The following is a 26,560-nucleotide window of genomic DNA, read 5'->3' as shown; positions in this document are numbered from 1 at the left end:
CTTACCCATGTGAACAAGGTACATAGTTACATAGTTAGTCAGGATGAAAAAAGACAAAAGTCCATCCGGTTCAACCAAAAAAAAACCCAACCATACAATCCCATATACACAATCCTATACCTGCTGTTGATCATGAGGAGGGCGAAAATAAACCCCAGCAAAGCATGATCCAATTTGCAACAGCAGGGAAAAAAAAAATCCTTCCTGATCCCCCAATAGGCAATCGGATATTTCCTGGATCAACTTTACCTAAAAAAAATGTTAGTACCCAATTATATTATGTACACCTAGGAAAGAATCCAGGCCTTTTTTAAAGTAATCTAGTGAGCTAGTCAGAACCACCTCTGGAGGGAGTCTATTCCACATTTTCATAGCTCTTACGGTGAAGAAGCCTTTCCGTATTTGGAAACGAAATCTGTTTTCCTCTAGACGTAAAGAGTGCCCCCTTGTCCTCTGTGTTGACCTTAAAGTGAACAATTCAACACCAAGTTCACTATATGGACCCCTTATCCATTTATACATGTTGATCATACCCCCCTTTATCTCCTCTTCTCAAAAGAGAATAAATTCAGTTCCTCTAATCTTTTCCCATAGCTGAGGTCCTCCATGCCTCTTATCAGTTTGGTTGCCCTTCTCTGCACTTTCTCTAGTTCCCCGATATCCTTTTTAAGAACTGGTGCCAAAAACTGAACTGCATATTCCAGACGAGGTCTTACTAACGATTTGTACAGGGGCAAAATTATATATCTCTCTCTGGAGTTCATGCCTCTGTTAATACAGGAAAGGACTTTGCTTGCTTTGGAAACAGCAGCTTGGCATTGCATGCTATTATTAAGCTTATGATCTACCAGAACACCCAGATCCTTCTCCGCTATGGATTCCCCCAGTTCTACTCCACCTAGTATGTATGATGCATGCATATTCTTAGCCCCCAAGTGCATAACTTTACATTTATCAACATTAAACCTCATTTGCCACATAGTTGCCCAATGAAACAGCGCATTGAGGTCAGCTTGTAAGTTGGTGACATCCTGTAAAGAAGTTATTCCACTCCAAAGCTTAGTGTCATCTGCAAAGTCTGAAATGCTACTTTTAATCCAAGACCCTATATCATTTATAAGGATATTAAAAAGTAAGAGTCCCAACACTGAACCTTGGGGTACACCACTGATAACTTTAGACCATTCAGAGTAAGAATCATTAACCACTACTCTCTAAATTCTATCTTTTAGCCAATTTTCTATCCAATTACAAACCGATCTTTCCAAGCAAGTAGACTTTACCTTACACATTAGCCGTGTGTGGGGAACTGTGTCAAACACTTTTGCAAAATCCAAGTATACTACGTCCACAGCCACCCCTCTGTCCAAGGTTTTACTTACCTCCTCATAAAAAGAAATCAGGTTTGTTTGACAACTTCTGTCTTTCATGAATCCATGCTGTCTGTTGCTTAAAATATTTTTTTCCAGCAAGAACTCATCTATGTGGTCTTTTATTAAACTCGCCAATATCTTCCCAACTATAGAAGTTAAACTAACAGGTCTATATTTACTTAGCAAAGACGTTGATCCTTTTTTAAATATAGGCACCACATTGGCCCTACGCTAATCAAGTGGTACTATTCCAGTCCTTAACGAGTCCCTAAAAATTAGAAACAAAGGCTTAGAAATTACAGCGCTCAATTCTTTTAGGATGGGTGGGTGGATGCCATTTGGTCCAGGTGCTTTATCCACCCTTATTCTGTCTGAATATTTCAGGACCATATCACTTTTGAGCCAATAACATCCTCATTATGGTCATGAGCTCCCCCCATGCACCTTTGTATATACAGAGCTGAAGAAAGTATTTAATAAATTTGCCTTTTCTTTGTCCGCAGTCACCCACTCCTGATTATTTTGTAAAGGGCCTACATTCTCAGACCTAACCCTTTTACTGTTAATATATTTGAATAATGTTTTGGGGTTTGTCCTACTATCTTTTGCAATCTGTCGTTCAATTAAACAATGATAGTGTTCCCTCATTTTTATATTTTTTAAAAGCTCTTTTCTTTTTATCTATAGCTTTTTTAACTTTTGCCGTGAGCCACATAGGTTTTATTTTTAGCCTTTTAAACTTATTACCCATGGGAATATACTTTGCAGTGAGTTTGCATAAAGTCTTTTTGAAAAATTCCCATTTCTGTTCTGTGCTCATTGATGCCAATATTCCCCCCCCCCAGTCTAAATCCTGGAGAGCAGCCCTCATTCTTGGAAAATTTGCTCTCTTAAAGTTAGGTGTTTTTGTATTTCCTGTATGTGTTTTTTGCTTACAGCTAACATTAAATGAAATCATGTTATGGTCACTGCTACCCAGATGTTCTTTTATATGAACATTGTTAATAAGCTCTGCATGGTTTGAGATTACCAGGTCCAACAGAGCATCATTTCTAGCGGGGGCCTCAATATAGGTGCAGAGGTGTGTGTGTGTAAGAGGTGCAGCGATATGCAAAGGGGTACAGAAGTGTGCTGTGGGTTTAAACGCATGCTGAGGGGTACAGAGAAATTCCGGGGGGGATGTAGAGATAGGTCTGTGCAGCTGCTGCGACCCAATATCCAATTACAAACTGATCTTTCAAAGCAAGTAGACATTACCTTACACATTAGCCGTGTGTGGGAAACTGTGTCAAACGCTTTTGCAAAATCCAAGTATACTACATCCACAGCCATCCCTCTGTCCAAGGTTTTACTTACCTCCTCATAAAAAGAAATCAGGTTTGTTTGACAACTTCTGTCTTTCATGAATCCATGCTGTCTGTTGCTTAAAATATTTTTTTCCAGCAAGAACTCATCTATGTGGTCTTTTATTAAACTCTCCAATATCTTCCCGACTATAGAAGTTAAACTAACAGGTCTATAGTTACTTGGCAAAGACTTTGATCCCTTTTTAAATATAGGCACCACATTGGCCCTACGCCAATCAAGTGGTACTATTCCAGTCCTTAACGAGTCCTTAAAAATTAGAAATAAAGGCTTAGAAATTACAGCACTCAATTCTTTTAGGATGGGTGGGTGGATGCCATCTGGTCCAGGTGCTTTATCCACCCCTATTCTGTCTAAATATTTCGGGACCATATAACTTTTGAGCCATTGTGGATGGATAATTTGGGTCCGTGTCAATACGGTCCTCATTATGGTCATGAGCTCCCCCATGCTCCTTTGTATATACAGAGCTGAAGAAAGTATTTAAAAATTTGCCTTTTCTTTGTCCCCAGTCACCCACTCCTGATTATTTTGTAAAGGGCCTACATCCTCAGACCTAACCCTTTTACTGTTAATATATTTGAATAATTTTTTGGGGTTTGTCCTACTATCTTTTGCAATCTGTCGTTCATTTTGAATTTTTGCATCCCTGATTTCCTTTTTACATATTCTGTTATATTCGTTGTAACAATTAAACAATGATAGTGTTCCCTCATTTTCATATTTTTTAAAAGCTCTTTTCTTTTTATTTATAGCTTTTTTTAACTTTTGCCGTGAGGCACATAGGTTTTATTTTTAGCCTTTTAAACGTATTACCCATGGGAATACAATTTGCAGTAAGTTTGCATAAAGTCTTTTTGAAAAATTCCCATTTCTTTTCTGTGCTCAACAATGCCAATATTCCCTCCCAGTCTAAATCCTGGAAAGCAGCCCTCATTCTTGGAAAATTTGCTCTCTTAAAGTTAGGTGTTTTTGTATTTCCTGTATGCGTTTTTTTGCTTACAGCTAACATTAAATGAAATCATGTTATGGTCACTGCTACCCAGATGATCTTTTATATGAACATTGTTAATAAGCTCTGCATGATTTGAGATTACCAGGTCAAACAGAGCATCATTTCTAGTGGGGGCCTCAAAAAACTGTACCATAAAATTGTCTTGTAATAGGTTTATAACTTTTTGCCCTTTAACTGTTCCAGCAGTGCCATTACTCCAGTCACACTCACTTTGAGATCACTTCTCACATAGAGACAAACAAAACCACCCCTCCGTTTTACCCTGTCTTTCTGAAAGAGAGCACAGCCAGGAATATTAATAGCCCAGTCATGTGAAGAATGAAGCCAAGATTCAGCAATACCAATTAAGTCATAGTTCTCCTCATGCACCAGACCTTCCAACTCACCTAAAGTTCTAAAATGGGGTAATTGGGGAGAGGATTTGTGCTAGGAGTGGACATTTGGGGGGAATATAATTTGTGCTGGGATCAACCAGTTGATCATGGACTGACCAAATTTTGATCAGTGTGTGGCTGTCCTCATCACAAAGAAGTCAATTGTTTGATCAGCTTCTGTTGAAGCAGTCCAGTCAGCTGCAGGCACTGATGAGTGTACTCCAATGTCAGTGTACGGTACCAGTGTCAGAATACCAATGTCCCAGCAGGGGGAATTCCTCCATCCACCTCATTTGTGTGAATGGGGAAATAAAAAAAAACTATGTATAACCAGCATAACAGACTCTTGAACTATAGCTATACAAATTCCTGCACTGTTTGCACTATATTGAACATTTTAGACTCCTGCTCGATATGCACTAAATTGTACGTTACATATGTCACACCAAACGTCTCAATATTTGCTGATTGTTAAGTTCTTCTTTAAGGTAGGCTAAGAGAAAGTGTTAGCTCTCTGTTTATTTTCAGTATGCACAAAATCATGTGTAATGGCAGGGTTTCATTTAAAAAAAATGATTGTGCATGTCTGAATGTTTATATATGTCTCTGAGACTCTTTTTAATGGGTACAAGAAGGCTTTTGTTCTGTTTAACCATTAGTTCTCTCCAATTTTACCGCAATTCAGTTTTCAAACGTGCCATACTGGACCGCATTACTGCTCTACTTAGGATGCCCAAAGGTGCCCCAGGTCTTTTACATTTCTAGTCACACCCCTGCCAGGTGTAAAACCTTTGCAGTGTCTTGCCACACAAGGGTTAACGTAAGCTGATTGTTTCAGCCCACAACAATATTTTGTTAATGTTAACATACGGTATTGCATTGTGTTACCAACATTCATGATGATGGTAATGGACAAATGACCGCGTATTGTATTGCATTTTGGTGCCTTTCATTTTGAATGGCACCCCAATACACATCCTGTGGTTATCTAAAGGAGTAAGCCTGCCTTTTATATAACCACAGTGTGAATCACTTAATCACTGAATCAGGAAATTAAAGGCAAAAAACACAATTCACCACACTATCAATGCTTGCTTTGTGGTAACAACTTATAAAACCCTGTGTTAGCACTATACAAATCTTTGAATCTGGAATACTGAGTGCTTGTCCTGATAAAATTACTTTAATCAAACACATGTGTATGTCCTCTTTTTGCCTTTTTTTGCTATCATTTGCACACAAACATATTACAAATTGCTGGTGAACTGATCTCAGAGGCCTCGTTCATGCATCCTCATTCGGGACCTATTCGGGACCATGAACCTGCACCCCTACGAATTTCAGATTGGCAACAGCAGCTGTGTCCATGCAGCCACTGGATCCAAATTGACAACTATGGGACTGTCTGCATGGGGATGCATGGCTATGGAGGAACTGCCAGGATCACAAAGCTTGCAACCGGGCACTAGCATTCTGCTGTGGAGGGCCCGGCCTTTCCCCTGCACCTCTGGCTGGCAATTTACTAATCAGGGGGGCGGGAGGGATTGGCAGCTCTGTGGTGTCCACGGCATCTCCCCCTGGCTAGCAGTTCACTTCACTCCATACAGTGGAGAGGGGGCACCACAGGGATCAATGGGCAGGTGAGTGGCTATGGTATGTGTGTGTGTGTGTGGAGGGGTAGGTGTGTGTGTGTGTTGGAGGTGCAGAGGTGGGGGGTACAGAGGTATGGTGGGGGGTGCAGAGATGTGCAGCAGAGTACATAGATGTGTTGGGGGGTTTTAAGGTGTGCTGGATAATACAGAGGTGCAGAGGTGTGTTCTGGGGGTACAGAGGATGCTGGGAGGTGCAGAGGTGTGTGTGTAGGAGGTGCAGCGATATGCAAAGGGGTACAGAAGTGTGCTGGGGTTTTAGAAGCATGCTGAGGGGTACAGAGACATTCCAGGGGGATGTAGAGATGTGCAAAGGGGTATGGCATTAGGTGGTTCTTGAACCATGCCCATTTTAAATGCCTCACCCCCAATTAAGATACATTCTCCATTTATAATGGCTGGCTGAACACATAGAAAAAAAAAGGTATCCCTGAAAATTTTTTGGAAAGGTTGGCAACTATGCAGGAAAGGGTTCTACTGCAGAACACGTGGCAGGGTCATGCTGCGGGACCATAATAAAGGGCCCTGTGATGAGAAAAAAGGGCCCTGGATCAATGGGAAGGGTTCTGGGACCAGTGTAAAGAGACCGGGACAGAGTTAGGGGGGCCTTTCTTGGTTTCTTGCACTGGGGCCCTGAAGGTTCTATTTAATCCTCTAAAGCATAGAACACCTGTGCATCCCCATGCAGGTAAACATGGGGCACTGTTGCAAATGCCCAGTGTGAATGAGGGCTTACATATAAGTGCTTTTGCATAAAATGTTTTATATTATGACTAGTGTTGAGCGAACACGGACTGTATTATTCGTGTTCGTACCGAATAATTGGATTTTTTGTACCCGAACACGGACACGGACACTTTACTGTATGTTCGGGTAAAAATCCGTGTTCGGTCGTTTTATTTCCAGGTTTTGCATGCCTTGGCGCTCTTTTCATGGCGGGCTTTCAACAGCCAATCAACAATCGTTTAACTGGTGTGCCTTAAGCCATCCCAGCCATGCCTGCAAATGTCTCAGTAGCTGTGATTGGCCGTCTGAAGCATGTGACCAAGTCTTTATAAGTTCCAGGCAGCCGCAGCGTCTTCATTCTGCTGCTTAGATCAGGGACAGAGCACACATCAACGTGCTGGCTGCTGATTAGGGAAAGACAGGCAGGAAAAAAACATTTGTGTCCGGATAGAATTGAGGGACAGGTCGGAGTGTTTGGGCAGGGCGAGTTGTAGGCATTTTAGGGATAGAGTCTGCTGAATTATAGGGTCAGTGTCTTCTACAAACTACAATCGATATTGCTGTGTGGGGGGTGGGGTCTGCACTCAATCCTGATCTACGATCTCTTCTCAATCCTGTTAGGGAGAGGCTGCTGCTGAATTTTAGGGTCAGAGTGTTCTACAAACTACAATCGATATTGCTGTGTGGGGTCTGCACTTAGTCCCGATCTACGATCTCTTCTCAATCCTGTTAGGGAGAGGCTGCTGCTGAATTTTAGGGAAACTGTGTTCTACAAACTACAATCGATATTGCTGTGTGGTGTGGGATAGGAGATAGGCAGGTGTCAGTGATCCACATCCATTTTTCTGTGTGTGAGCTGCAGTGAACACAATCTTTTTGGGCTGCAGTGAACACAATCTTTTTGGGGTGCAGTGAACGTCCTTTTTGGGGTGCAGTGAACAAAATCTTTTTGGGGTGCAGTGAACAACATCCTTTTTGGGGTGCAGTGAACACAATCTTTTTGGGGTGCAGTGAACAAAATCCTTTGTGGGGTGCAGTGAACACAATCTTTGTGGGGTGCAGTGAACACAATCTTTTTGGGGTGCAGTGAACAACATCCTTTTTGGGGTGCAGTGAACACAATCTTTGTGGGGTGCAGTGAACACAATCTTTTTGGGGTGCAGTGAACAAAATCCTTTTTGGGGTGCAGTGAACACAATCTTTGTGGGGTACAGTGAACACAATCTTTTTGGGGTGGAGTGAACAAAATCCTTTTTGGGGTGCAGTGAACAACATCCTTTTTGGGGTGCAGTGAACAAAATCCTTTTTGGGGTGCAGTGAACACAATCTTTTTGGGGTGCAGTGAACAAAATCCTTTGTGGGGTGCAGTGAACACAATCTTTGTGGGGTGCAGTGAACACAATCTTTTTGGGGTGCAGTGAACAACATCCTTTTTGGGGTGCAGTGAACAAAATCCTTTTTGGGGTGCAGTGAACACAATCTTTTTGGGGTGCAGTGAACAAAATCCTTTGTGGGGTGCAGTGAACACAATCTTTGTGGGGTACAGTGAACAGAATCTTTGTGGGGTGCAGTGAACACAATCTTTGGGGGGTACAGTGAACACAATCTTTTTGGGGTGCAGTGAACAAAATCCTTTGTGGGGTGCAGTGAACACAATCTTTGTGGGGTGCAGTGAACACAATCTTTTTGGGGTGGAGTGAACAAAATCCTTTTTGGGGTGCAGTGAACAACATCCTTTTTGGGGTGCAGTGAACAAAATCCTTTTTGGGGTGCAGTGAACACAATCTTTTTGGGGTGCAGTGAACAAAATCCTTTGTGGGGTGCAGTGAACACAATCTTTGTGGGGTGCAGTGAACACAATCTTTTTGGGGTGCAGTGAACAAAATCCTTTTTGGGGTGCAGTGAACAACATCCTTTTTGGGGTGCAGTGAACAAAATCCTTTTTGGGGTGCAGTGAACACAATCTTTTTGGGGTGCAGTGAACAAAATCCTTTGTGGGGTGCAGTGAACACAATCTTTGTGGGGTACAGTGAACAGAATCTTTGTGGGGTGCAGTGAACACAATCTTTGGGGGGTACAGTGAACACAATCTTTTTGGGGTGCAGTGAACAAAATCCTTTGTGGGGTGCAGTGAACACAATCTTTGGGGGGTACAGTGAACACAATCTTTTTGGGGTGCAGTGAACAAAATCCTTTGTGGGGTGCAGTGAACACAATCTTTTTGGGGTGCAGTGAACAAAATCCTTTTTGGGGTGCAGTGAACAACATCCTTTTTGGAGTGCAGTGAACACAATCTTTTTGGGGTGCAGTGAACAAAATCCTTTGTGGGGTGCAGTGAACACAATCTTTGTGGGGTACAGGGAACAGAATCTTTGTGGGGTGCAGTGAACACAATCTTTGGGGGGTACAGTGAACACAATCTTTTTGGGGTGCAGTGAACAAAATCCTTTTAGGGTGCAGTGAACACAATCTTTGTGGGGTGCAGTGAACAAAATCCTTTTTGAGGTGCAGTGAACACAATCTTTGTGGGGTGCAGTGAACACAATCTTTGTGGGGTACAGTGAACACAATCTCATACTCCTGAAGATTTGAGGGTGCTGCCTGTTCCATACTCCTCCTCCTACTGCTCAACCATCCTTTTAGGGGTACAAACAATAGTAATTGGGGCCTAGTGTGGTGGTGTACGTGTGAGATACATACACTTTCTTTTTGATCATATTTTCTATTCCGCTATTCAATTAAAACCTTTGGGGATCAATTAAATTGCGTGATAGTCTGTGTCGGTACGTGTGAGATCCACCTTTCCAAGTTTTTGGGGTTCATCTCATACTTCTGAAGATTTGAGGGTGCTGCCTGTTCCATACTCCTCCTCCTACTGCTCAACCATCCTTTTAGGGGTACAAACAATAGTAATTGGGGCCTAGTGTGGTGGTGTACGTGTGAGATACATACACTTTCTTTTTGATCATATTTTCTATTCCGCTATTCAATTAAAACCTTTGGGGATCAATTAAATTGCGTGATAGTCTGTGTCGGTACGTGTGAGATCCACCTTTCCAAGTTTTTGGGGTTCATCTCATACTTCTGAAGATTTGAGGGTGCTGCCTGTTCCATACTCCTCCTCCTACTCCTCAACCATCCTTTTAGGGGTACAAACAATAGTAATTGGGGCCTAGTGTGGTGGTGTACGTGTGAGATACATACACTTTCTTTTTGATCATATTTTCTATTCCGCTATTCAATTAAAACCTTTGGGGATCAATTAAATTGCGTGATAGTCTGTGTCGGTACGTGTGAGATCCACCTTTCCAAGTTTTTGGGGTTCATCTCATACTTCTGAAGATTTGAGGGTGCTGCCTGTTCCATACTCCTCCTCCTACTCCTCAACCATCCTTTTAGGGGTACAAACAATAGTAATTGGGGCCTAGTGTGGTGGTGTACGTGTGAGATACATACACTTTCTTTTTGATCATATTTTCTATTCCGCTATTCAATTAAAACCTTTGGGGATCAATTAAATTGCGTGATAGTCTGTGTCGGTACGTGTGAGATCCACCTTTCCAAGTTTTTGGGGTTCATCTCATACTTCTGAAGATTTGAGGGTGCTGCCTGTTCCATACTCCTCCTCCTACTCCTCAACCATCCTTTTAGGGGTACAAACAATAGTAATTGGGGCCTAGTGTGGTGGTGTACGTGTGAGATACATACACTTACTTTTTGATCATATTTTCTATTCCGCTATTCAATTAAAACCTTTGGGGATCAATTAAATTGCGTGATAGTCTGTGTCGGTACGTGTGAGATCCACCTTTCCAAGTTTTTGGGGTTCATCTCATACTTCTGAAGATTTGAGGGTCCTGCCTGTTCCATACTCCTCCTCCTACTCCTCAACCATCCTTTTAGGGGTACAAACAATAGTAATTGGGGCCTAGTGTGGTGGTGTACGTGTGAGATACATACACTTTCTTTTTGATCATATTTTCTATTCCGCTATTCAATTAAAACCTTTGGGGATCAATTAAATTGCGTGATAGTCTGTGTCGGTACGTGTGAGATCCACCTTTCCAAGTTTTTGGGGTTCATCTCATACTTCTGAAGATTTGAGGGTGCTGCCTGTTCCATACTCCTCCTCCTACTCCTCAACCATCCTTTTAGGGGTACAAACAATAGTAATTGGGGCCTAGTGTGGTGGTGTACGTGTGAGATACATACACTTTCTTTTTGATCATATTTTCTATTCCGCTATTCAATTAAAACCTTTGGGGATCAATTAAATTGCGTGATAGTCTGTGTCGGTACGTGTGAGATCCACCTTTCCAAGTTTTTGGGGTTCATCTCATACTTCTGAAGATTTGAGGGTGCTGCCTGTTCCATACTCCTCCTCCTACTCCTCAACCATCCTTTTAGGGGTACAAACAATAGTAATTGGGGCCTAGTGTGGTGGTGTACGTGTGAGATACATACACTTTCTTTTTGATCATATTTTCTATTCCGCTATTCAATTAAAACCTTTGGGGATCAATTAAATTGCGTGATAGTCTGTGTCGGTACGTGTGAGATCCACCTTTCCAAGTTTTTGGGGTTCATCTCATACTTCTGAAGATTTGAGGGTGCTGCCTGTTCCATACTCCTCCTCCTACTCCTCAACCATCCTTTTAGGGGTACAAACAATAGTAATTGGGGCCTAGTGTGGTGGTGTACGTGTGAGATACATACACTTTCTTTTTGATCATATTTTCTATTCCGCTATTCAATTAAAACCTTTGGGGATCAATTAAATTGCGTGATAGTCTGTGTCGGTACGTGTGAGATCCACCTTTCCAAGTTTTTGGGGTTCATCTCATACTTCTGAAGATTTGAGGGTGCTGCCTGTTCCATACTCCTCCTCCTACTCCTCAACCATCCTTTTAGGGGTACAAACAATAGTAATTGGGGCCTAGTGTGGTGGTGTACGTGTGAGATACATACACTTTCTTTTTGATCATATTTTCTATTCCGCTATTCAATTAAAACCTTTGGGGATCAATTAAATTGCGTGATAGTCTGTGTCGGTACGTGTGAGATCCACCTTTCCAAGTTTTTGGGGTTCATCTCATACTTCTGAAGATTTGAGGGTGCTGCCTGTTCCATACTCCTCCTCCTACTCCTCAACCATCCTTTTAGGGGTACAAACAATAGTAATTGGGGCCTAGTGTGGTGGTGTACGTGTGAGATACATACACTTTCTTTTTGATCATATTTTCTATTCCGCTATTCAATTAAAACCTTTGGGGATCAATTAAATTGCGTGATAGTCTGTGTCGGTACGTGTGAGATCCACCTTTCCAAGTTTTTGGGGTTCATCTCATACTTCTGAAGATTTGAGGGTGCTGCCTGTTCCATACTCCTCCTCCTACTGCTCAACCATCCTTTTAGGGGTACAAACAATAGTAATTGGGGCCTAGTGTGGTGGTGTACGTGTGAGATACATACACTTTCTTTTTGATCATATTTTCTATTCCGCTATTCAATTAAAACCTTTGGGGATCAATTAAATTGCGTGATAGTCTGTGTCGGTACGTGTGAGATCCACCTTTCCAAGTTTTTGGGGTTCATCTCATACTTCTGAAGATTTGAGGGTGCTGCCTGTTCCATACTCCTCCTCCTACTGCTCAACCATCCTTTTAGGGGTACAAACAATAGTAATTGGGGCCTAGTGTGGTGGTGTACGTGCGAGATACATACACTTTTTTTGATCATATTTCCTATTCCGCTATTCGATAAAAACCTTTGAGGATCAATTGAATTGCGGGATAGTCTGTGTCGGTACGTGTGAGATCCACCTTTCCAAGTTTTTGAGGTTCATCTCATACTTCTGAAGATTTGAGGGTGCTGTCTGTTCTATACTCCTCCTACTCCTCATCCATCCTTTTAGAGGTAGAAACAATAGTAATTGGGGCCTAGTGTGGTTTTGTACGTGCGAGATACATACACTTTTTTGGATCATATTTCCTATTCCGCTATTCAATAAAAACCTTTCTAGGGCAAGATCTTAAATTACAGAAATATGAGGAGACCGTCAAATAAGGGCCGTGGCCTGGGTCGTGGTGCTGCTGGTAGAGCTCCTGTTGCAAGGAGAGGACGTGGTCGATCTGTGCCAGCTACACGCACAAGTGAAACACCTTCCTCAAAAGTGAGTAGGCGACAGAACCTGCATCAGTATTTGGTAGGGCATCATACGCCCCTAGAAGTGATGAGGCCAGAACAAGTGGAGGCGATAGTAGATTGGTTTGCTGCTGACAGTGCCTCCAGTTCCTTCACATTGTCTCCCACCCAGTCTACTGCAGAAAGGTCACAGTTGGCACCTGCAGCCGATGTCCAACCGTCTTTCACCTCACCCCCTTGCAAATCAGGCAAGCAGTCTGAGCCCCAAGCCATACAGCAGTCTCTTCTTCTTTTTGATGACTCTGTCGGCAGGGTTTCCCAGGGCCATCCACCTAGCCCTGCCCCAGAAGTGGAAGAGATTGAGTGCAGCGATGCCCAACCACTTATTTCTCAAGATGAGTACATGCAAGGATCATCGCAGCACGTCTCCGATGATGACGAAACGCAGGTGCCAACTGCTGCGGCGTTCAGCATTGTGGAGACCGACAAGGAGGGCAGGGGTGAAGACTGGGTGGAAGATGATGTGGAGGACGATGAGGTCCTCGACCCCACATGGAATGAATGTCATGCAGGTGACCTGAGTAGTTTGGAGGAAGAGGCGGTGGTCGCACAGAGCCACCAGCACAGCAGAAGAGGGAGCAGGGTGCAGAAGCGGAGCGGCCGTGCCCTAGACACTACGCCCGCTACTGCCCAACGCAGCAAGGGAACGAGCGCACCAAAGTCAGCTCAAAGGAGTTCTCTAGCGTGGAAGTTCTTTAGAAAATGTGCTGATGACAGGACACGATTGGTTTGCACCCTGTGCAATCAGAGCTTGAAGCGAGGCATAAACCTTCTCAACCTGAGCACAACCTGCATGATCAGGCATCTAAGTGCAAAGCACGAGCTGCAGTGGAGTACACACCTTCAAAACCAAGAAACGTCTCTGGCTCATCCTGCTTCCTCTTCTGCTGCAGTCTCGGCCACTCCAGCCACATCTGTAGTGATACCGGCACCTGCCACCCCGCAAACAGACGATCTGTCAGCAACACCACCACCTGGGTCACCAACAACCATCTCCACAATGTCCCGTGGAAGCGTTCAGCTTTCCATCTCCCAAACACTTGAGAGGAAGAGGAAGTACCCCCCTACCCACCCGCGATCCCTGGCCCTGAATGCCAGCATTTCAAAATTATTGGCCTTTGAAATGCTGTCATTCCGTCTGGTGGAGACGCACAGTTTTAAAAACCTTATGTTGGTGGCTGTCCCACAGTACGTCGTGCCCAGCCGCCACTACTTTTCCAGGCAAGCCATCCCTTCCCTGCACAACCAAGTGGGGGAAAAAATCAGGTGTGCACTGCGCAACGCCATCTGTGCCAAGGTCCACCTAACTACCGATACGTGGATCAGTAAGCACGGTCAGGGGCGTTATATCTCCCTAACGGCACACTGGGTAAATGCAGTGGCGGATGGGCCTGAGGCGGATAGCAATTTGGCGCATGTCCTTCCACCACCGAGGATTGCAGGGCGCTTCAGTTTGCCTCCTGTTCCTAACTCCTCCTACTCCGCTTCCTCATCCTCTACCGCCTCCTCATCCGGACAGCGTAACACCTTCACCACCAACTTCAGCACGGCCAGGGGTAAACGACAGCAGGCAGTTTTACAACTTGCCTGTTTGGGGGACAAACCACACACCGCGCAGGAGTTGTGGAGGAGCATGGAACAGCAGACAAATGAGTGGTTGCTGCCAGCGAGCCTCAAGCCCGGCCTGGTGTTGTGCGATAACGGGAGAAATCTCATAGCAGCTCTGGGCCTAGCCGGTTTGACGCACATCCCATGCCTGGCGCATGTGCTGAATTTGGTGGTGCATATTTTGGAGGTGTATACCCCGGAATTGGCCTCTCTCAGGGCTACGTTGGGAGCGTGGGGGGAGGTGCAAACATTGAAAGGGATCCCTAGGAATAAGGTGACACTGAAGTTAGCAGCTTATGAATTCCTCATCCCATCTTTGAGAATTCCGCCTGAGGCGATATCTAGATCCGCCACATATGGGGAGCTGCGCTCTTCCTGTACTGATAGGCCTTCTTTTTTTTGGGCCCAATTGCACCACTATCATATTAAACACCCAGACCCGACAATTGAGGTGCCATCGGAGGTGTGGGACTATATGCTCACCAGCTATCATAAGCCGAAAGGCCTCTCGTGGTTTTATCACACCTTGCAACACCAATCTAGATGTAATAAAACGGCCTCCATGGCAGCATGGGAGGCCGACATGGGGGAGGAGTTTTCGGAGCGGGACTGGAAGATTGCCATCCGCTCCGGTTATTCCTACTCTCATTGCACCAATCACTGGGAGGTGTCCCTAAAGATCCTCCACCGCAGCTACCTGACCCCAGTTAGACTGAAGAAAATGTTTAAAGAGGTTGCCCCTTCCTGTTGGAGAGGTTGTGGGGAGTTGGGGACACTGTATCACCTTCTGTGGCAGTGTAAGAAATTCAAGGGTTATTGGGCGGCTGTGTTCGCCCTGCTTCGGTCACTGACTGGGGAGTCGATCCCGATGTCCCCAGCTTTGGCTCTCCTGAGCCTAGGAATCCAACAGATCCCTCCTCTCCATCGTATCATAGTGACCCATGTTCTAACAGCGGCCAGAATGACAATCACGGCAGCCTGGAGGTCTGATACTGCCCTCTCAACAATGGAAGTGGTTGCTAGGGTCCGAGCTCAATGCTCCTATGAGAAATTTTTTGCTAATATGAACAGCCGCAGTCTGCAGTTCGAACAAACCTGGAATAGTTGGTCACTGAAATTCCCAGGGTAGGAACAGTCCTGCGCTGGGGCATTTCGATGTATTTATCTCTAAGTAAATTGTGAATGTTGACGAGTAAATTCTTTAGAGGCTAAGGTTATTGACTGTCCTGTTGATAGTCTTGTGTACTAATATTTAAACTACCCAGTTATACAAGGGTTGAAGAGTTATTAGTGGTATAGGTGCCCACCCTATCTGGCGCCCATTGGGCGTGGGGGGGGTGCCCTGGGGACCGGTGCCCGGCCCCGGCGGGGGACGGCGGGGGGTTGTGCTGGGCCACAGTGTTGGTCCCAATAGGGGTGGTCTGGCGCGGCCTTCCTGTCGGAACTTGCGGGATTTTTCGGCTGGGGGCTGGTCTGGGGGGCATCCCGTTCCGGAGGTTGAGATGGCGTTGGCCAGTGGTGGTGCCAAGTACGCAATGTTTAATATGATTGTTGCTGTCTTCAACCAGTGTACCTGTATGCTGTAATTGTTATTTGTTCCTTTTGAAAAAGATTTAATAAAAACTATTGAAAAGAAAAACTACCCCGATATGTCAGAGCTGCTGCAGAAAGTGCGGGCCGTTTGTGCGCACTTTCGGCGTTCTCACCCTGCTGCTGCTCGCCTGGCAGCGCTGCAGCGTAACTTCAGCCTTCCCGCTCACCGCCTCATATGTGACGTGCCCACAAGGTGGAACTCCACCTTGCACATGCTGGAAAGACTGTGCGAGCAGCAGCAGGCCATAGTGGAGTTTCAGCTGCAGCACGCACGCGTGAGTCGCTCTGCGGAACAGCACCACTTCACCACCAATAACTGGGCCTCCATGCGAGACCTGTGTGCCTTGTTGCGCTGTTTTGAGTACTCCACCAACATGGCCAGTGGCAATGACGCCGTTCTCAGCTTAACTATCCCACTTCTATGCCTCCTTGAAAAAACAATTCGGGCGATGATGGAAGAGGATGTGGCACAGGATGAGGAGGAGGAGGAGGATGAAGAGGTAACATTTCCAAGGCTTTCAGGGCAGTCATTCGCAAGGGGCTCCGAGGGTGGGTTCCTGCACACACAAACGCCAGGGACACAATTGTCCAGCAGGGGCACAGTTCTGGAGGATGAGGAGGATGAGGAGGAGGAGGAGCTGGAGGAGGAGATGGAACCATGTTCACAGCAGGGTGGCACCCAGGCCAGCTCATGGCCATCACTGGTGCGTGGCTGGGGGGGATACAGAGGACACGGACGATACACCTCCCACAGAGGACAGCCTTTCGTTGCCTCTGGGCAGCCTGGCACACATGAGCGATTACATGCTGCAGTGTCTCCACAACGACCGCCGAGTTGCCCACATTCTAACTTGTGCTGATTACTGGGTGGCCACGCTGCTGGATCCCCGTTACAAGGACAACGTACCGCCCTTAATTCACTCACTGGAGCGCGATCGCAAGATGCGCGAGTACAAGCGTACGCTGGTAGACGCCATGCTGCTGGCATTCCCATCTGACAGCGGGGCCGCAGTGGAAGCACAAGGCAGAGGAGGAGGAGGAGGAGGAGGAGGAGGTCGCCAACGCAACCAGGGCACCGCCAGCACCTCAGAAGGCAGGGTTAGCATGGCCGAAATGTGGAAAAGCTTTGTCAGCACGCCACAACAAACAGCAGCACCAGCAGCTCAGATGGAACGTCTTAGCAGGAGGCAGCATTTTACCAACATGGTGGAGCAGTATGTGTGCACACGCCTACATGTAGTGAATGAGGGGTCTGCCCCCTTCAACTTCTGGGTCTCCAAATTGGGCACATGGCCCGAGCTTGCCCTTTACGCCTTGGAGGTGCTGGCGTGCCCTGCAGCCAGTGTATTATCTGAACGGGTATTTAGCACGGCTGGGGGCGTTATAACAGACAAGCGCAGCCGCCTGTCCAGAGACAATGTGGACAAGCTCACGTTCATTAAAATGAACCAGGCATGGATCCCACGGGACTTTTCCGTACCTTGTGCAGAATAGCAATGGATACCGACCTTACCCACCCATTGTTCCATTTTTGCTCTTTCTCACTCTTTTGGGGTGTACCCTCATTTAAAATTTGTGAAAAGAAGCAGTGTTGGCTACCTCGTCCTCCTCCTCAGGGCCAGATTAACGTAGGGGCTATTGGAGCTGCAGCTCCAGGCCCCTACCTTTTATATAGGCCCCGGGTTGGCCATATTCACTGTTACTGCTCTTCTGTCACTTGTAAACACAGAAGTCTGGCTTCTATGCTCGCTTCCCCAGGCAGCACCCTCAGAACCTCCCCACACAGCGCGAAGGCCGGACAAGGAGGGACAGTTGCCGATGCATGGATGTGTTTATGGGCTTCAGAGACAGCATCCCATGTTGAATTAGGCATGCATGGCTGCACCCTTCCTCCTCTGGGTGCATGGCAAGGCACGGCCCTTAAGGCCCTTCAAAATCCTCAGCACCAAGCCCATGATGCTCTTAATCCGGCCCTGGTCCTCCTCCACCGCCGCTTCCACCTACACCACCCATAGGTGTGCGCAGCCTATTGCATTAAGGTGTGCACCCCAAAGTTGAAATACACATGCATGTGTTTGCCAGCAGGGAGAGTAATGTATCGGGCCATGTACCTGTAGGCAAAGAGAAATAGAGCAGAGCAGGTCCGAGGCAGATCTTTCCCATCTCCTCACTGGCAATGCTATGTGCCCTAGGTGATTAGGGTGTGCCCAGGCACACCCGGCACACCCTGTGCGCATGCCTATGTCACCGCCACATCCACCACCACCTCAACCTCCCTCCTACTCCATATGGGCCTCGTCCTTCAGAGATGAAGAAGAACATTGTTTTATTTTTCTGTTTTTTTTGTTGTTTTAAGTTATTTCCCTATCCACATTTGTTTGCAGAGCACTTGCCATGCTCTTAATTACGTTTTGCTGCCATTTGCAGCACTCTAGCCCTTTCCTTTGGTGTTTTAGAGCCATTTTAGTGCCTTAAAGTTCGGGTCCCCATTGACTTCAATGGGGTTCGGTGTCCGGGAAAAGTTCGGTAAAAGTCCGGGACACGGACCCGGACTTTTTTTTAAAGTTCGGCCGAACCCGTCGAACACGGACATCTAGGTGTCCGCTCAACCCTAATTATGACTAAAAATAACATATATATCACTTTTTAGTGTAATATATTGATTGCTGAACACATATGTAATACTGAGTATGTAAGGGATTTCAGATGTGTACAGTCACCCTACTGTAATAATTATAAACTTTTAAAGTGTATTCTAATTAATTAAATATTTAAAATCCCGAATAACACACAATTATAAAAAATGATATAAGATTACATTTTGTATTTGTAAAGTCACTTTTAAAAGAGGAAAAAATGTAAACTCTAAAACAATACAAAGTTTAACTGAATATATTTCCAATATTCACATTTATGTTTACATCGTTACATAGTTAGTCAGGTTGAAAAAAGACACTGATCAATCTAGTTCAACCAATGAACTAAAAAAAAAAACCCCTCACATTTTTGTAAATATTTTATTTCCATTCATGGTTCTCGCCATGAACTGTACCCCCCCTCCCCCCAGTGCCAGCAGCACTTATGCAGTCCCAGACCATGACACTCCCACCACCATGCTTGACTGTAGGCAAGACACACTTGACTCTGTACTCCTCACCTGGTTGCCACCAAACAAGCTTGACACCAACTGAACACAATAATTGTATCTTGGTCTCAGCAGACCACAGGACATGGTTCCAGAAATCCATGTTCTTAGTCTGCTTGTCTTCAGCAAACTGTTTGCGGGCTTTCTTGTGCATCATCTTTAGAAGAGGCTTCCTTCTCAGACGACAGCCATGCAGGCCAATTTGATGCAGTGTGCAGCGTATGGTCTGAGCACTGACAGGCTGACCCCCCACCCCTTCAACCTCTGCAGCAATGCTGGCAACACTCATATGTCTATTTATCAAAGACAACCTCTGCATATGATGCTGAGCACCTGCACCCAACTTCTTTGGTCGACCATGGTGAGGCCTGTTCTGAGCGGAACCTGTCCTGTTAAACCGCTGTATGGTCTTGGCCACCATACTGCAGCTCAGTTTCAGGGTCTTGGCAATCTTCTTATAGCCTAGGCCATCTTAATGTAGAGCAACCATTCTTTTTTCCAGTTCCTCATAGAGTTCTTTGTCATGAGGTGCCATGTTGAACTTCCAGTGACCAGTATAAGAGAGTGAGAGCGATAACACCAAATTTGACACACCTGCTCCCCATTCACACCTGAGGTCTTGTAACACTAATGAGTCACATGACACCGGGGGGGGGGATGGCTAATTGGGCCCAATTTGGCCTTTTTTTACTTAGAGGTGTACTCACTTTTGTTGCCAGTGGTTTAGACATTAATGGCTGTGTGTTGAGTTATTTTGAGCGGACAGCAAATTTACATGGTTATATAAGCTGTACACTCACTACTTTACATTGTAGCAAAGTGTCATTTCTTCAGTGTTGTCACATACAGTAAAAATATATAATAAAATATTTATAAAAATGTGAGGGGTGTACTCACTTTTGTAAGATACTGTATGACAAATTTAATAAAAAGGCGGCTTCTATAATTAATTACCTATATACAGCTGCCATCAATTCTGGTATGTGCCAAAAAAACTAATTAAAAAAAAATACAGAAAACATAACATTGCACAAGATTTAGCATTAGTACACTAACTTATATTCATCAAATCACCACTTGTGATAAGTGCTTAGTATTCTTCTTGTAGAAATGTGCTCCTTAATTGCTCTCCTCCACCTTTGTAAGAAAGGGCATCTCACTGGATAGCTGAGGGCCACCAGGATCCGCATCACTTATTAACCACTTACCCACTGGGCACTTAAACCCCCTTCCTAACCAGAGCAATTTTCAGCTTTCAGTGCTCTCACATTTTGAATGACAATTACTCAGTCATGCAACACTGTCCCCCATATGAAATTGTCATCCTTTTTTTCACATAAACAGAGCTTTCTTTTGGTGGTATTTAATCATAATTTGGTTTTTTTATTGTTTGCTCTATAAATTAAAAAAAGTCCGAAAATGTTGTAAAAAAATGCATTTTTCTTCGTTTTGGTTTTAAATTTTGCAAATTTAGTCATTTTTTTCATAAATTTTGACTAAAATTTATACTGCTACATACATTTAGTAAAAATAACCCAAATAAGTATACATTTTTTGTGAAGGTCATAGAGTCTACAAGCTAAGGTGCCAATCATTGAAAATTGATCACACCTAATGTGCCTATCTCATTTCTTGAGACCCTAACAAGTCAGGACAGTGAGTTTTTTGAAGTTGTAATTTTTTCCCACAATTCTTTGCAAAATGAAGATTTTTTAAAAAATATATATATATTTTTCACAAAATGGTCATATTACGAAGTTATTTCTTACACACTGTATAGGCATACTTGCAACTACACCCCAAAATACATTCTGCTACTACATTCTGGCGATACCACATGTGTGACACTTTTCCACAGCCTGACCATATACAGAGGCCCAACATCCAAGGAGCACCGTCAGGCGTTCTAGAAGCAAAAATTACACATATAATTTTCTGACGACTTATTACACTTTTGAAAGTCCTGGAGAACCTGGACAATTACCCACAAAATGACCCCATTTTGGAAAGAAAACACCCCAACACATGATCTAGGAGGCATAATGAGTCTTTTGAACATGTCATTTTTTTTCCACAAGTTTTTGGAAAATGTGGAAAGAAAACCAAAACGCATTTTTTTTACACAAAGTTGTCCATTTATTAGACATTTCTAACACATAGCATGTACATAGCAAAAATGACACCCCAAAATACATTTTGCCACTCCTCCTGAGTATGGCGATACCACATATGTGACACTTTTCCACAGCCTGGCCACATACAGAGGCCAAACATGCAGGGAGCCCCGTCATTTCCTGACTTCCCATTACAATTTTGTGAGACACTGTAGGGCACTGATAAGCATTGTAGTGGCACTGATGTGGCATGGATGTGGCCTGGATGAGAACTGACGTGGAATGGATGTGGCACTGATGAGCACTGATGTGGCATGGATGCGGCACTGATGAGCACTGACGTGGCATGGATGCGGCACTGATGAGCACTGATGTGACACGGATGAGCACTGACGTGGCATGGATGTGGCATTGATGAGCACTAACGACGTGGGATGGATGTGGCACTGATGAACACTGATGTGGCATGGATTAGCCCTGACGTGGCATTGATGCGGCACGGATGAGCACTGACGTGGCATGGATAACGGACAGATGAGCACCCTGATGTGGCATGGATGTGACACAGATGAGCAGTGACATGGCATGGATGTGGCATTGATGTGGCACGGATGAGCACTGACGTGGCATGGATGAGCACTGACATGGCATTGATGTGGCACGGATGAGCACTGACGTGGCATGGATGTGGCACGGATGAGCACTGACGTGGCATGGATGTGGCACAGATGAGCACTGACGTGGCATTGATGTGGCACGGATGAGCACTGACGTGGCATGGATGAGCACTGATGTGGCATTGACGTGGCATGGATGAGCACTGAATAGGCATGGGTGTGGCACGTATGAGCACTGACATGGCATGGATGTGGCATGGGTGAGCACTGACGTGGCATTGATGTGGCACAGATGTGGCACTGACGTGGCAGGGATGTGGCATGGATGAGCACTGACGTGGCATTGATGTGGCACGGATGAGCACTGATGTGGCATGGATGAGCACTGACATGGCATGGATGACCACTGATGTGGCATTGATGTGGCACAGATGACCACTGACATGGCAAGGATGAGCACTGAAGTGGCATAGATGTGGCACGGATGAGCACTGAGGTGGCATGGATGTGGCACGGATGAGCACTGACGTGGCATGGATGAGCACAGATGTGGGATGGATGAGCATGGATGTGGCATGGATGAGCACTGAGGTGGCATGGGTGGGCACAGATGTGGGATGGATGAGCATGGATGTGGCATGGATGAGCACTGAGACAGCATGGGCAGGTACAGATGTCACACGGATGAGGCATGGATGAGGCATGGATGAGCACGGATGAGGCATGGATGAGCATGGATGAGCATGGATGTGGCATGGATGAGCACTGAGGTGGCATGGATGTGGCATTGATGAGAACTGAGGTGGCATGGTGGGCACGGATGTGACACGGATGATGCATGGATGAGGCACGGATGATGCATGGATGAGGCACGGATGATGCATGGATGAGGCACGGATGATGCATGGATGGGGCACGGATGACGTATGGATAGGGCACGGCTGAGGCACTGATGGGGCACGGATGAGGCACTAATTGTGCACAGTTGAGGCAGAGGAGGCTTGCAGCTGCAGTTTCTCTCCTCTCTTCGCACGCTGTACTGATTGCTGTGTACAGCGTCCAAGGAGAGGAGAGAAATTAACCGGACATACGCCGGTTTGTTGTGACGTGATCGCTCTGTAATTGGACGGAGCGATCGTATGGTAAAGGACTGCTCTCATTGGCCCTTTACCACGATCCGTGATGCGTCGGGGACCCGGCGAGCACGGACACTCCCGTGGGGCGCGCAGGAGCACGATTCTGGGAGGACGTCCATGTACGCCCTCCCAGAACTAGACAACCACTTTGGGGCCGTATTTTTACAATGGGCCGGTCAGAAAGTGGTTAAAGAGAATAAAGACTCCCTTTTATCCGGGTTCCAAAACCTCCAACCAAGATGCTAAGTTGCCCCCTGGGCTTGATTATAGGAAGAATGGGTGTCAGATCAGGTTCAGCAGCAGGGAATTTACTTGAAGTTTTCCCAAAATATAGAATGCAAATAGAATAATCTCGCAATATCGTTTTTTTTAAGAGATGAATTTAAAACAAAAGGTGCAAAACTCGCATGTGCTTGTAAGCGGCACTCACTAAAATCGCCTGTTTTGTAATCGCCACTCCGCATTTAGCGTGCCTTCCACCTGCATTCCACTGGGCCAGATGTGACAAAAAGGGAAATGATGTCGCTGTACTAGACCTCAATGCACTTCACCAGATGGCGTCATCAGGCAGTTGTCTTAATTTAATTAGTTAATATGGACTAATTCAAAATCTTGTGCAATGTTATGTTTTGCGTATTTTTTTAATTGGGTTTGGGTTTTTGAACTAGCACATAGCACATTTAGGGGATCACGGTTGCTAAATTCATCTACAACAGCGCCTTAAATGCAATACACAAGTTCACTATATGGACCATTTATGTATTTATACATTTACACATGTTGATCAATTCAGCTAATCTTTCCTCATAGCTGAGCTCCTCCATGTGTCCTACCAGTTTGGTTGCTCTTCTCTAAACTTTCTCCAGTTCTCCGATATCCTTTTTTATGAACTGGTGCCCAAAACGGAATTGCATATTCCAGATGAAGTCTTACTAATGATTTGTACAGGGACAAAGGTATACCTCTCTCTCTGGAGTTTATACCTCTTTAAATACAAGAAAGTATTTTACTAGCTTTAGAAACTGCAGCTTGGCATTGAATGCTATTATTAAGTATATGATCTACTAGAACATCCAGATCCAACTCCCCCAGCTGTTCTCCTCCTAGTATTTATGATGCATGTTATTAGCCACAAAGTACACAACTATACATTTATCAACATTAAACCTCATTTGCCACATCATTTGCCCAATCAAATAGTGCATTGAGATCAGTTTTTAAGTTAGTGAACCTGAAATGGTGATTTTACTCCCACACCCAAATCATTTATAAATATGTTAAAAGTAAGGGTGCCAACATTGAAACTTGGGGTTCACCAATTGTTGCCTTATGAGGAGTTTATGTGTAATCTCCATTACTGTGTCGCCTGATGAGGAGTTTATGTATAAATCTCCATTAGTAATTGTAAATAGATAGATGTAAATATAAATGTACACATTTTTGATTCCAAACTCATATTTGCTATATGATGGTAGATTTGTAAGTTGTGTAACCCAGATGGACCGGCAGTAGTATTTATCCAATTTAACAAGTCCGTTTGAAATGCCAGACTGCTATTTACACTTAAACACATAAAAGGATAAGTCTAGGCTGGGAGGTGGCCTGCTATCTACACATAATGATAAACAAACTGTAGTATCACTGTGTAATTAGGTTCCTGTGAGCCAGACTGCTGGGGCCAATGCAATAGGGTGAATAGACCATGTCATGTCCGCCCTTAAATTCAGCCTCCATATCAAAGAACTCTCATTAAGATATGCAATGAAGATGGACCATCTGTTAAGGGTTGGACAATCTGACCTTGCATAAATATCAGGGCACCTCCTAGCACTTAAATGTATACATGTCTGTAGTATTTGTTGTCTGTCTTGCGGTGCATATCATAATAATTTGAATCCCATGCGCTATTTGTGTTCAGTTAAACTTTGAATATTTTCCTTTTTGTATGTACTAGAGATAAAATTGTTGTGAATTAATTTAGGCTTCAAGGCTACTTATCAATAAATTCATATTGCTGTTTTGAAGCTTTTACTCATGGTCAAAGAACTCTCATTTAACCCGAATATTGTCTGAGGTAAATTAAATCTCATATCTTCCGGGTAACACCAATGATAACCTTAGACATAGTATGAATCAATAATCTCTGCTCTCTGAATATGATCCTTTAGCCAGTTTTCTATCTATTTACAAACTGAATTTTCTAAGCCTGTGCACTTTAATTTATCGTTAAATAATTACATGTTAAGATCCCTTTTCCCATGCTCCTGTAAGCCAATGCTTGGAATATGCACAAGAATAATAAAGTGTGCTCAAATTTATTTCATTTTTATGGACATAGCCCCAAATCTGGGTTTTACTTGTGTGTGCATATTGCTGTAATGTTTACTAAATAAATATAGGGTGTCCCTGTAGCATAACCCAAGATTAGTTGCCTGGCAAGCAGGCTTCCAACCTTAGTATATCAGGCCCTTACTATTCTGAGCTCTTTGAAAAATAAATAGTCTGCCATCCATCAATAATACCACATTTTCACTTTAGAATTTACTGTCCCAGACTCTCTTTTTCCATATCTAAGACCAAAGGAGTTCCAGTTATATGTTGACAGATCTTTCTCTCTTTCCACCAAGAAGGTTCCTTCAGGTACAGGAATAATACGATTAGGAATAGCTAATTCACCAGACCACAACTGACCAACTGGGAGCATTTTCTTTTTCCTACATAGAAGGACATATAGAGATTTCTGTTTCATTCTCCATGTAGTATGCATTCTATCCGAGCATGGCAAGTAACTCTTCCACTGATTCTTCGTGGGCACCAAATCACCTGTAGGACAGATAATATGTAATAATACAATTTTAAGTTTTGACCAAAAAAAACAAAAACAAAAAACAAAACGTGTGTGTGGGGGGGGGGGGGGGGTGTTCAATGGGAACTCTTTAGCTTAAAGTTTTACTAAACCCAGGACCCTGCATTCACTATATCTGGTCTCCCACAGTACACAGAGCGTGGAAATGCAATTACTTTAGTAAATATAGACTGCTAAATACCTTTTTCAGCAGCATATAGCAGTATTGTGACTTCTATAAGTGTCTGGCAAAGCACTGGTAAAGCTTGAAGGAGGAGTTTTCACTCTCCTCTGACTGTCCTATGAGGCTGCATGACCCTTGACTCTCTGTATGGACAGTGCTGATTGACCCTGTGCTGATCACATGCACCTTCCAAATTTCCAAATAAAAAAAAATAAAAAAACAACTCTCTAACTCACCAAACTGAGCATGTGCAGAGTACCTTCTAGGGTCCTGTACTAGCAGCAGATAGATTAGGTACAGTAAAAGAAGAGGAGGATCAGAGAAGACAGGCTCAAAGGGCCTTTTTACACAAGGTGGGGATTAAGAGCTTAGATTACACAGTGGGTGGGCGCATGCGCGGCATGGAGCAGAGTGGCTACTTCTGATTTGAGCTCCGCTCCGCACAGGACTTAAAGCTGTCATACAGTGTCAGGCGAACACCGCTTCCAGCATCATACACTCCCCAGGTCTCCCGCTCACCGTTTATGCCTACCACAAAGAAAAAACTGCGGAAGGGACCCCAGAAAACTCTCACACATTACCTCCTAAGGTCGCAAGAAAAATTCAGCATGG

The 26,560-nt window shown here is 44.5% G+C and overlaps 1 long non-coding RNA gene across 1 annotated transcript; it reads left to right on the top strand.

Moving 5' to 3' along the window:
* Positions 1–615: 615 nt before the first annotated feature.
* Positions 616–25,400, top strand: LOC309545758. Its single transcript, XR_014224911.1, has 3 exons — positions 616–709; positions 23,847–24,255; positions 25,041–25,400. It is a non-coding gene; the product is annotated as an uncharacterized lncRNA (long non-coding RNA).
* The last annotated feature ends 1,160 nt before the right edge of the window (positions 25,401–26,560 follow it).

Source organism: Pelophylax lessonae, assembly GCF_965119305.1.
Source record: "Pelophylax lessonae genome assembly, chromosome: 2".
Taxonomy (NCBI): Eukaryota; Metazoa; Chordata; class Amphibia; order Anura; family Ranidae; genus Pelophylax; species Pelophylax lessonae.
The sequence above is the reverse complement of the archived record's forward strand: the minus strand, read 5'-3'. Positions and strand labels throughout refer to the sequence as shown.